Source organism: Ambystoma mexicanum, chromosome 4q, assembly GCF_040938575.1.
Source record: "Ambystoma mexicanum isolate Mex_15411 chromosome 4q, UKY_AmexF1_1, whole genome shotgun sequence".
NCBI lineage: Eukaryota > Metazoa > Chordata > Amphibia > Caudata > Ambystomatidae > Ambystoma > Ambystoma mexicanum.
The window spans coordinates 305881696-305894157 of record NC_090928.1 but is presented as its reverse complement, the minus strand read 5'-3'; the positions used below and the strand labels follow the sequence as shown (position 1 = coordinate 305894157).

The 12462-nt window shown below is 48.3% G+C and overlaps 1 protein-coding gene across 4 annotated transcripts in view; it reads right to left on the bottom strand.

Moving 5' to 3' along the window:
• The window catches only part of TMEM181 (transmembrane protein 181), an 875876-nt gene that overhangs the window by 269154 nt on the left and 594260 nt on the right, over positions 1–12462 (bottom strand). The window lies entirely within an intron of this gene.

Sequence of the window (12462 nt, the reverse complement as noted above, 5' to 3'; positions counted from 1 at the left end):
TGAATGTAGGACCACTATCGTATGTTTACTCTTTTTTGCCTCTGTTATTTATTCCCTTTGCTCCCTCTCCACTTTTGCCTTGTGGCACCTGGAAAAACCATTTGTTGTATAGGTGCCTAACAAATGCAAATAAATGATCGTAAGTGGTCGAGTCAAATCAGACCATTTCTTTCAAAGGAAAGCAGTGCCGCCACATCAAAAGTAATCCTTGGAGCCAATATGGACTACTGTCTAAGGCTGTTGTATGGAATAAACAAGGGTAATATCACTAAATTTCAAGTGATAAATAGTGCAGTGCGAGTGGTTGAAGGGCTGGGAAGGATGGAGATGATGTCTCAGGCCAGGCGCGCACTACACTGGTTGCCATTAAAAGCTTGGTTATTTTCCGACTACTTACCATCAACACACAAATGCCTATGTGTTAATAACCCTAGCTATCGGTTAAAATCTGGCTACCAGCACGAAGAATCTTAGATTATTTTTTTTTTACCAATCTGCTGACTGTGCCAAGATGAAAGCTGCTTTCCTGTGGCCAAAGTGCCTTTTGACTATGCAGCTCTTAAACTTTGGAATGCTTTACCATCTTAGCTGTGGGGCTGTTGTGCCCTGGTACCATTCAAACGCACCTTGAAAATGTACATCTTTGCATGATTTCTTCGTCAACCTAGCAAAGTCTTCTGTGCGCTCCGTTCATAAGTAGGCAGGTGCTTTGTTCCCATGTCTGTGTGTTGTATGCATGTTTATGTAGGTTAGCACCTGGATGCCCCTGGGCTTGTTATATGGCGCTATGCAAATTAAAGAATGATTGAGGTCACCAAGATGTTGGATCTAGGGGTAATCTAGTCCTTGGTGCATCCCTGCGATTCTGGTACCAAGCACAGGAACTTCTGACTTAAGATTCTGTGTGGACTACAGAGCTCTAAATGCAGTCATCAAGACTGATGCACACCCATCTCCCACAAACTGATGAGTTGGTGGAAAAGCTAGGTGCGGCCAGGTAACTCAGCACCTTGGACCCATGAGGAAGGCACGGTATCAAGCAGTAGACAGCCAATGGATACACGTTTGAAAACCTTTATTTATGAATTTATTGGGATAATGAAACTCCTAACTTGCCCTAACTCTAAAATGGGAGTAATCTCGACCATTAAACAATAATTAATACGTCCAAGCCAGTCTGGTCAAAACAAAAAGGCATATTCTAAGAAAACTTAACCTTGCCCTCCTTCTAAAGTTAACAAATGTGTTAAGGGAATACAAAAAGGAAAGTAGTGCGTCAAAAATAAATGTCAGAATGGCTTCAGCACCAACTCCCTTCCCAAATTCAATCCCACGAGGTCTAGAGCATCGCTCAAACCGAGAGTAGGTGGATGGCACAATTCCATCAGTCTTCTATACTTTGGCTTACTGGTACAGTTCAACAGTTCAATCTCAGACTCTTAGCTCTTGGTAATTCAATCACTTACTTAGGCTTCAGTAGCCTTGCCATCAATACTTTGTTTATATGCTTTCAATCTCACAGCTCTGCACAGGTTTACCTCTGCCTGGTTCAAGCCTGTCTTTTCATAGGGGTTCCCTGCCCCACGTTTTATCAAAGATATCTTTCACGGTGGAAGACTTCAGAAACTGCAAGGAATTAGACTTCTGCATGACCGCTTTGACCTCTCTTTCCACTGCAAGGAAGGCATTGTATCAAAGTAAGAGACAAGGGATAACAGTTCAAGGGTGTTTATTGAACTTTATCTGGGGTGAGAAAAACACCCATCTAAACCTAAATCTAAGATGGGTGCAAGCTTCAACCATCAAATAATAATACAGTCCTAGTGGAGTCAAGTCAAATAAAAAGGGACTATACTAAAAAAAAAACACCAAAAGAAACAAAACAAAACATTGTCAATCCTTCCTGCTATGCTACCAAATAGTGTGGGATAATGTTCACAAAAAGAAAAGTGTTCACAAAATAGGCCAGGATGTTTATGCCGTTGGCCTCCCTTCCCCACGTTTTTTTACCCCAGGACAAGGCGGGTCCATCGAACACAGCACACTCTTGGGCTTCTTCGGCACAAGTTCACTATTTTTTTTACCAACATCAGGGCTTTCTGTGCCAAAGTCTCTTGCTTCAGAGGGCCAGATATACCAAAACCAACAAAAACGTTCCTTTCCAAATGTTCAAGTCAGGTTCTTTATTCTTCGCCTGGGATTCCCCCTCAGCCGGACTCGGATCCTCCTTTCACAATTAGCCTCCCTCAGTCTGGTTCGGACCAACTTTAATTTGCAGACATCCCCTCAGTTGGGATCACATTTGCCAAAAAAATATCTTTCCAGGTGAGTCTTACTGTTTACCCCGGATCCCCCTCTTTCGTGCTCAGGTCTCCTTTTAAACAATTAGTCCCCCTCCTCTGGGCTCAGATCAATTTCAGTTCGTAGGCAATCAAAGACTTTCGAATGTGCACAGGATTCAATTTAACCCGCTGCAGGACCACTTCGATTTCACTGTTTAATATTTACTATTACACTCACCTGGTATCCACGGGGACGCCACTCAGCCCAGGTTGGTTGCTGGAATCCTCTCCCCAGTTACCCTGGATGTTGTCTACGGAGGATGTTCAGCCTGAAAACACAGGAGGGCTGGGTTCAAGACTGGCCAACTGAGGTTAGTATCCTCCCACCACCCCTTTTGGCTTCAGGCCCTCTGGGCCCTCTCCTCACCTTGTTGTGGAATTAGGCGTGCTCTCCGTCCTGCCTTCTTAGCAGGGGCACGTGGTCTTCAGTGGGCGTGGGCAACCAAGTTACTTCACTGGCACGTGCCCGTTCAATGTCTCTAAGGTAGGTCTTATTGCAGCAGTTCTGTATAGCGCTGTTATCCTTGCATGCCTTTCTTTTGGTTAATGTTTTTCTTTCTCCCTAGGTGTGCGGACCTTCAGCGTGGCGAACTGGTCAAGTTGGGCCTCGCCGATAAATGATGGCGCGTGATGAGCGCTGTAATGCGGTAAGCGCTATGCGCAGCGCTGCTTTGTATTGCCTTTGCTAACCTGTGTTCGTTCTTTCTTACAGGTTGCAGTGCTTCTCCAGCGTTTGTGGAACTCCGGAGCGATGCCGGCTGGGAGGCAACCAGCCAGGTAAGCTTCTTGTGCTGTTCATAGCTTAGCAATGCCAGAGTATGCCTTTTTCTAATATTGTCTTCTCCTTTTCTCTTTCAGGTCTTTCTGATCCGGAAGGTATGCGGTGTCCAGAACAAGCCGTTCACTGGAGCTGGGAGCGGATGACAGGATGGAGACTGCAGGAAAGATGCTGCTAACAATGTCCCTTTTGTCTCCTCTGCAGGTTCTCTTTTCCGAGGCTCATGGGTATCACAGGACACAGTGAGCATCACGTTGCAGTCTGCAAAGTAACGCGAAGCATGCTTTGTTGCTTGGGTGTGGTTTAAATAGCCTCAACAAAGTAGTCCAGGTAAAGTAGTCCCAGGCCACCACAGCCAAAACACTATGCCGCTTAGCTTAGTTCCTAGGAACCAAGCTATGTGGGTGCCTCCATGTTAGCTGCAGGCCCAAATAAAAAAGTAGTCCCCTTTTGCACACGTTCTTCAAAGAGTATGAGCCTGGTGCCAGGACTGGCTCCAAAAGAGTCTTGGGAGTGGGTGCCAGGCCTTCAAGGCCTTAATGGGGCCTCAAGTCCTGATCCTACTTGGCAAGTGGACTTGCCAGTGGGTGTCTGGGGTAAGGGTCGTGACATTTACACGCTCTGGGGGTACCAAACAAAGACCTTTGAGTGAGCACACATGTGGCGCCGGATCACTCTATCTGGTACCTATTTTGGTTTCATAAAGTTCAATCGCACACAAGTTTTGTTCATACAATGTTGCTGCTTGCAACCTTAAGCCTAACAGTCCAGTCTGCTATTGGTTTCTCCTGACTCACTGGCTGTGCGGAACTCGTTGGCATTGCTTTGCTGTCGAAGTCGAGGACTGTACCAGAGTGGCAATCGCTTCTATACGCTACACTGTTTGTCAGCTGTAATTTGTGGTCTTATGTTTCTTTTCCTTGAGGCTTCCTGTAAGTCGTAATCCTTTCTTGAAAAGGGCAAAGGTAACTCACTCCTTGTCCTCTCTGGTCTCGCTGCCTTTCTCCTCGGTTTAAACAGCCATCCCAGAATAGCTGCTTCCTCATGCGTTTGGCCTTGCCCAGAGTGTGCTTTCGTGCTCCACCTTTTATCTGTGTGGGGAAGAGAAAGGGAAGTAAGGTGTGTGTACTCCGTTGATTGACTGATCCTGCCTGGCCTGACAATTGGGAAATGGCGGGCTCTCAGAGAGTTATAGCCCTCATTTTTCTATGGGGATTCTTTGTTGCCTAGTTAATTAACCCTCATCCTAGAAGGGTTGATAAACTTGGAAGGGTGAGAATCTGAGGAATTGTAGCATTTGTGGAATTAATTGGAAACACCTGTAAAATAATAGTTTGGAGGCAATAACCAGGAACACTGTTGTAAAATGAATAGGGGGATTGTGGCAACTGTAGTGTTTAAAAAAAAGCAGATAGGGCGTTCAGAAAATAATCAGAGGGACGGGGGGGGGAAGAATGACTGGGAGTACTCTGGTAGTCAACAGGAAAATAGGGATCCTGGGAGATGTAGTTTCCCAATGCAACTGGGTTTGGCTTCCTAATAGGTTGAGCATATGCAGAGTGGTTGTTGGATTTTCCGTTCAGTGAGGGAGATTCATTGGGTGGAAGGAAGGTTGATTGGAACAGCCTATAAAAGCCTCAGGGACTTCATCCTCCTCGCCTTCTTTCTTAGTGTAATACTGTGTCTCACCTGGGCTATTTCCCCAAGCAGAACCCCGGTTCTCCAACTCAGATGACCCTCCCTTGCTCATCTAGCCCTAGGGTTGGGGTAGGAGAGTGTCAGCCCTTCCCTGGCCACCTGGATAAGGGATTTGTGAGCTCTACCTGGGAGAATACCCTCCAGTTTCTCACACCACATTACTTAAATTCACATTCTTTTCTTGCAGCACCAACGCCTCTTGGTACTTCTATTTCTTATTGGGGGATACCATGTCTCGCCATTGGGTGTTTCTCCCCCACTCCCTAAGGACCCCATACCCAGGTGATCCTCCCTCGCTTGTCCACCCCCAGGGTCGGGATCCAAAAGCGATGTACTTTCCCTGGCCACCTGAGTAGGGGATCCCAGGGACTAGGTTGTGGTCACCCTCTGGTTTTTCACACACCTTACTGCAGGGTATTGCCCAGCTAAAGTGCCAAGGAGAAGACCGAATTCTCAACACCTTATGGACTTTACAAGCTCAGGGAAATTGTCTTTGGCGTAAAGAATGCCCCTGGCACTTTTCTTTTAACACATTTTATTTTATTTTCAAGAGACGGAAGGGAGACCGCATCCCATCAAAATTCAGAGAATAGGACAGTATACATTGTAAAAGCATAAATTAATCGGGCGTCAAGACAATCCAATTATACATAACAGATTGTACACAGCAAGTGTTCAAAACAATGACCGGTCAAGAGATACGCAACAGAGCACTACAACAAAACTAGATGTTTGTATAGCATTGGTTTATACCCCATTAGTAGGAGTCCTGCATGCAACTGATAAAAGGAAGCAAAGTTGCAACGTAGGCTGAATATTTTCTCTCAGCTAGAGGTGTGATTTTATCCACAGCTAAAATGTCCAAAAGTTTTCCGCACCACATCACCACGACTGGGGCCAGGTGGATCATGGCAACTAGTAAGAGGTGGGTATAATCAATTTAGAGGTATTGCCTTTTAGCAGATCAACTTCGTTTCCATTGTCCCTAAGCATGATAATCAGGAGGGCCCAGGGGCAGCATAACCATGGGCATAGGTTTAATATGTGAAAGGACCTCTTTCCAGAAGGCCTGGTGTGAGAAACCAGAGGCATTTCTCCCACATGCTATTTCCTGGAATCACTGACTCAGGTACCAGGGGAGGACCATCGCTGTTGGATCCCACCATGGGGGCGGACAAGCGAGGGAGGAACAACTGGGAAAGTGACCATTCGAAACTGGGAGGAACGCCCTCGGGCAAGACATTGTATCCCCTGTTCCAATACATCCCTACCCAACATCCCCTCAGTCATCATGGGATATCGCCCCAAAACCCATACACACACACACACACATCTGCCCCCTTCACCCTGACAAAAACCCACATGGCTTTTACTTGAGCCTTAAGAAAAACTACAACTCCCACAATCCCTTCATCCACTATAAAAACCCAAAGACCGAGACTAGGAAGATTGCTCATGCTATGCAATGGCCCTGACCCACTAATAAGACCGAGCAGGGTCAGCCGCTCAGTCACCATCACGCCCACTCTGCCTTTAGGAAATATGTGCAGTGTCATTACATATATCCCCCCCCCCCGACCCTCTCCCGCCCATATTTTTTTTAACACAGTCGCCATTTTGTCCAGATAATGAGGCCAGGCAAGGTCAGGGGTCCCTCCACAATCATTCCCATCTGAAACCTTTTAAGCCTCCCAGTCAGTATAAAAGACAAAGCACACAGGCACACTTGAAGCAAGCTGGGGAGGCTCAGAGGATTGTGCTGTCCAGAGGAGCCAAAGAGAAGCTGCAGAGACCCTGGGAAGGAAAACTGAGAAGGAGGACAGGCTGCCAAGTCACTGGGCCTGTGAGTACAGGAGACGCTGCAGTGTAGCAGGATAGCTGTGCTTCCAGGCAGCCAGACCAATGGCAGCTGGAGTTGACAGGACCCAAGCCAAGGCTCATCCCTAGGGTGCAACATTAAACCCAGGCCTCTAAGGGGCAAGTTGGACGACCCGGACTCTTGAAAAGTCCCACTGTAAACCCCACAACTTCCATAACCCGCAGAACAACAAGTTACTTCTTACCTGGTAACGTTCTTTCGATGGGATGTTCCTCCGACGTATTCCTCATCTTAGATAATCCGTCTCCAGCTTGCTGGCCTCGGAAATGTTTTCTCTGTAGAGGGCGCTGCGCGTCGACGTCCGCCGAGTTGGTGTCCCTCCACAGCCACCGTATCGGCGCCGACGTCACCATGCCCATAAATAGCCACGCGCGGCGTCCGCTGCTCAGTTCCGTTTTGTAGCATAAGATAAGTCTTGCATGAATTGGCTATTGACCTTGAAGGAGCGTGAGCTGAAACCACAAGGGAAGTATTACTGTGGGGATGGATGGGAGGGGCGATAAGGAATACGTCGGAGGAACATCCCATCGAAAGAACGTTACCAGGTAGGAAGTAACTTGTTCTTTGAAGGGAGTTTGTCCTGCGACGTATTCCTTATCTTAGATGGACTCCCATAGCAGTGGTATGTAATTGGAGGTGGGAGTAAGAATGTCATGTATCCCTTTTAGGAATGAACCGAATGTAATACGGCTTTGCCAAATCTGGTCTCTTGACTAGCGGGGGAATCCAGGTTGTAAAATCTTGTGAATGTATGTGCGGACGACCATGTGGCAGCCGCACACATGTCTCGGACCGGTACCCCTCTTTGGGGGGCCGAAGAGGCTGCGATACCCCTGGTTGAATGAGCCCTAAGATTTTGAGGGGGCTCTTTCCCTCCCAGTTTGTAACATTCCAGAATGGCCAAAATAATCCACATGGAAATGGTCTGTTTTGTTATGGGTAGTCCCAACTTGTGACCAGAGTAGCCTACAAACAGATGGTCTGCTTGCCTAATCCTAGCAAGTTTGCGGATGTAAAAGCTTAGAGCTCGCCTTGGGTCCAGCCTATGTAGCCTTTCTTCCTCTTCCCCGGATGGGGGAGGAGGGTAGAACGAAGGTAAGGTAATTTTCTGAGTGATGTGAAATTCAGAAAGCACCTTTGGGAGGAAATTAGGCTTCACCTGTAGGACAACTTTGTCCTTATGGAAAATTGTATGGGGGGGTGTTTACAAGATAGAGCTTGTAATTCGTTCACCCTCCTAGCAGATGTTAGTGCTACTAATAGGACAGTTTTAAGAGTGAGAAATATCAGCGAACAAGAGTGGAGTGGTTCGAAGGGAGTACCCATTAGGAAATATAAGACTAAATTTAAGTCCCATAAGGGAACTTGGAATGGTCTTGGAGGATAGACATTAGTTAATCCCTTGAGAAATTGTATTACTAATGATAGTTTGAAATACGATGGTTCCTCCGCAGTGCGCTTGAAGATTGATAGTGCCGCGAGATAGCCTTTTACAGTGCCAACTTGAAGGCCTGAGTTTGCCAAGTAGAGTAGAAACGATAACACCGTTGGTGTACCGCATGAAAAAGGGTCGATCTTGTCCTCTCTACACCAGCTGCAAAATGTGTTCCAACGGCAGCGGTATAAAGACTTTGTTGCTGGCCTTCTGGCCGAAAGCAACACCTCCATGATGTCATCAGGGAGGTCCCAATCCTTGTACCTCAACCTTTCAGAAGCCAAGCATGAAGGTTGAGGGTTTTTATGTCTGGATGGAGAACCTGACCTCACTTCTGCGAGAGAAGATTCTCTTTGAGTGGAAGACGGATTGGAGGGCAGATGGACATATCCAGAAGGTCCAGGTACCACGTTCTCCTGGCCCAGTCCGGGGCAATTAGGATCATTGTTTTTCTGGAATCTTCTCAACCTCCTGATCATTTGAGGAATAACAGGGACTGGTGGAAACGCGTAAAGGGGTGGAAACTCCCAGTCCACTACGAACGCGTCCCCCAGAGCTCCTCTCGGGGGAAATTCCCTTGAACAGAACAGATCGCACTTCCTGTTGGTACTGGTGGCGAACAAATCCACCTGAGGGGTTCCCCAAAGGGCGAAGATCTCTTGAAGGACTTCCTGAGCTAGCTCCCACTCGTGGGAGACTGTGCTCTGCCTGCTCAGAGCGTCCGCTGTCAAGTTCTTCTCTCCGGCTAGGTGAACTGCCGATAGAGAGATTCCTTTCTGAATTGCCCAAAACCAGAGCTGCATTGCCTCTCTGCACAGTGGCAGTGACCCTACGCCTCCTCTTTTGTTCAGGTAGTGCATGGCCACTGTGTTGTTCGTCATTAAAAGGACATTTCTCCCCTGTACTGATGGCAGGAAAGCTTTCAGCGCTAGTCTGATCGCTCTCAGCTCTAATAGGTTAATGTGTAGTCTGGACTCCGATGGAGACCAACGACAGCTGATGGTCAAGTCGTTGGCGTGGGCTCCCCACCCCGTGAGTGAGGCGTCTGACTACCGTTATCTCCGGCCATGGTTGCCAAAACAGTTCTCCTTTCAAGATGTTCTCTGGATAGGCACACCATTGAAGGTCGTGGGCTACCTTGTCCCGAATCCGGAGGAGATCTGTCATTCTTCCCGAGTATTGTGACCACTGGGTTCTTAGTGCCCACTGGAGATATCTCATTCTCAGGCGAGCCTCTGGCACAAGGAAGATGCACGATGCCATGAGGCCTAGCAATCTCAAAAAGTCGAAGGCTGGGAGATGTTGGGCATTTTGAAACTTGTTGACCATCTGCAGAATATCTTGAGCCCTCACCTCTGGTGGCGAGGCTTTTCCCAGGGAAGTGTCCAGGACCGCTCCGATGAACTGGAGTCTCTGTGATGGTATCATCTGTGACTTCTTTAAATTGAGGGAGAAGCCCAGTTTGTGAATGAAGTGGCAGACAATCTAGCTGGATCTGAGCTTGTTCCGAAGATACAGCTCTGCTCAGCCAATCGTCCAGGTAGGGGTAGACGTGGATCCCTTCCCTCCCAGACATACCAGCCAGTCCTGGAGGTCCTGAAGGATCTGAGATAGAGTTACCATCTTGAACTTGTCCTTCCTGAGGAACTTGTTCAATTCTCGTAAGTCCAAGATAGGTCTCGGTACTCCATTTTTCTTCGGTATGAGAAAGTAGGGTGGGGATGGGGGGGGGGGGGGGGGGGGGGGAGTACCAGCCCTTGTTCCTCTCTGCTACAGGTACCGGTTCTATGGCACCTTTCTCTAGCAGGTCTACAATTTCCTGCAAGAGGAGCGGATCTGGAACTTTTAGAGAGCTGTGCCCCGGTGGATGACTGAGGGATGCGTAGAAAGGGTAGGCAGTAACCTTGGGCAACTGTCTCCAATGCCCAAGCATCTGACGTAATAGCCTGCCATTCTGTCAGATGGTGAGTTAACCTGCCCCCTACAGGTGTTTTGTGTGGAAAGACCTCAGAGTGGTTTGGGGGCGGCTGATGCAGATGCCGAGGTGAAAGAGGCACCTGCTGCGGCCTTAGTACTTTTGACCCGTCCACCTCGGGTGGATCTCCTTTGGCCTCTTTGAGCCGGCTGTCCTCTGCCTCTCCCGAATGCAAAATAATAGCGAAAGGACTTTCCTCTCCCAGAGGTTCCTGAGGGGCGAAAAGGAGTTTGGCGGATTGCAGCTCCTAAAGATTTTGCTGCTGCTTTAGTTGTTTGCAACCTTTCCAGACTCATCAGCCTTTTTAACCGAATAAAGAAGAGCCGTGAAAGGGCATATTCAAAAGTCTGGCCTTTACATCCGGAGCAAAGCCAGACTTTCGTAACCACGCATGCCTGCGGATTGTAGTACTTGCCGCCATGGCCCTGCTGATACTGTCAGCGGAATCGATGCCAGTTTCAAGAGATTAGCACATGACATCCTTGCCATCTTTAATGATGTTAAGGAAGGCTTCCCTTTCATCTCCTTCCGGTATGCAGTCAGCCGCTGATGAAGCACACTCCCACAGTGTGTGACTGAACCTGGCAAGCGTACAAGTGGCGTTGATTGATTTCAACGCCATACTACAAGCAGAAAAGACTTTTTGCCATAGAATCGTACCTTGTCATCCCTATCCTGTGGAACAGTAGGATAAGTGGATCTGCTGCTTGATGAAGTTGCCGCTTGAACCACCAGGCTCTCTCGAGTCGGGTGTTTTGATAAATATTCAGGGTCAGCCGCAGCTACCCTATACTTGGCTGACAATTTTTTATTGACTGCAGGGATAACCTCAGGAGTTTCCCAATTTGATTAACATTTCCTTTGTAAAGCTGTATGGAAAGGGACCACAGGATCCTCCTGTGGACCTTTATGTCTGTAAGGTCATCCTGTTGAAAAACAGGTGAAGGCGCAGACCAACCCATGAATTCAATAATTCTAGCCATCAGGGTTCTATGGGGGTTTCGGCATGTTCCCCTGGGTCTGGTTTGGCAAATTCCACTTCTGGGGAAGTGTCCAACACACTTGCCTCATGTAAGGATTCCTGTAGGTCTTTCAACCTTCTTTCCTCAGAGGTAAAAACCTCTGAAACAGGTGGTGTGGTCCTCTGCAGCCCGAAGGGTCTTTCTTGATCAGAATCCTCCCCTTCTTCCTAGATTGAAGATAAGGTTCTGGGGTACTCTGACCTCGGAAATGGTGTAAAACCCATTTCTAAAGCAGAAGGAGCCAAACTTGTCATTATTGGTCGAGAAAAAGTCAATGTCATCGACGCCGATGTGAAAGGCTTTGAAGGCGCCAAGAAAGGCGTCGAGAAAACTGGAAGAGGCCTCGAGGAACTCGAGAGGATCGGGATCCTGCTCGAGGATGTCGACAACGTTCTCAGTCGTGCTGGAGGCCCTGGGTATAACCGTTGGCTGTGAAGTAGCTGTGTTTTTATCTTTTATTGGCGTCGACGATGGCGTCGATTCGATCGACGCGTCGAAGAACCCTTTCGCTAACGGCGTCGATGGCGCCAATCCATGAGTCGAAGGGACTTTCGCCAATGGCGTCGAAGATGGTGCCTTGCTACCCGATGGCCCGTGGTGCTCTCGGGTGGACTCTTTCGCCGGGTGCAACGACTCGCAGGGTTTCTATTTTTTGGGTTTTTCACCCACGGTATCACCCTCAGCCGTCTTCGAGAGGGTCGAGGCCACTTTCTCGAAGACGCTCAGCATCTTTTTCCTGAATTCCTCCCACTCAGCCTGAGAGCTGTGTTTTGTGGGGCAGGAGACCCTTTCTGGGGACGTCTTTTTTGAGTGTCTAGATCTCAACGAGTGGTGGGAGCTACTTCGAGACCTAGAATGAATGCTTTTGACGGCGAGGAGACGAATGCTTCGGCCGAAGAAACTTTCGAGGAGGTTTTAACCGACTTACCTCTCGAGCTTCCCCTTGCGCTCCCTCAAGGCTTTCGCCGTCATGGACATGCAGTCCTCACACTCCGAACAATGGCGCTCGACTCCTAAGCACCACAAACAGATCCTGTAAGGATCCGTTAGCAACATTTTCTTTCTGCAGTCTTGGCATTTTTTGAAGCCGGACCGCGGAGTCGTCGGTTCGGATGAGGAAGCCATCAAGTACGAGTTGGTTTTCTCGAGGAAATATAAAAGAGGTTTATCTGACTGAACTGAGCAACGATATTCCGAGGCCCTGCAAAGCGCGGAAAAACGGAACTGAGCAACGGACGCCGCGCGTGGCTATTTATGGGCATGGTGACGTCGGCACCGACACGGTGGCTGTCGAGGGACACCAACTCGGCGGACATCGACGCGCAGCGCCCTC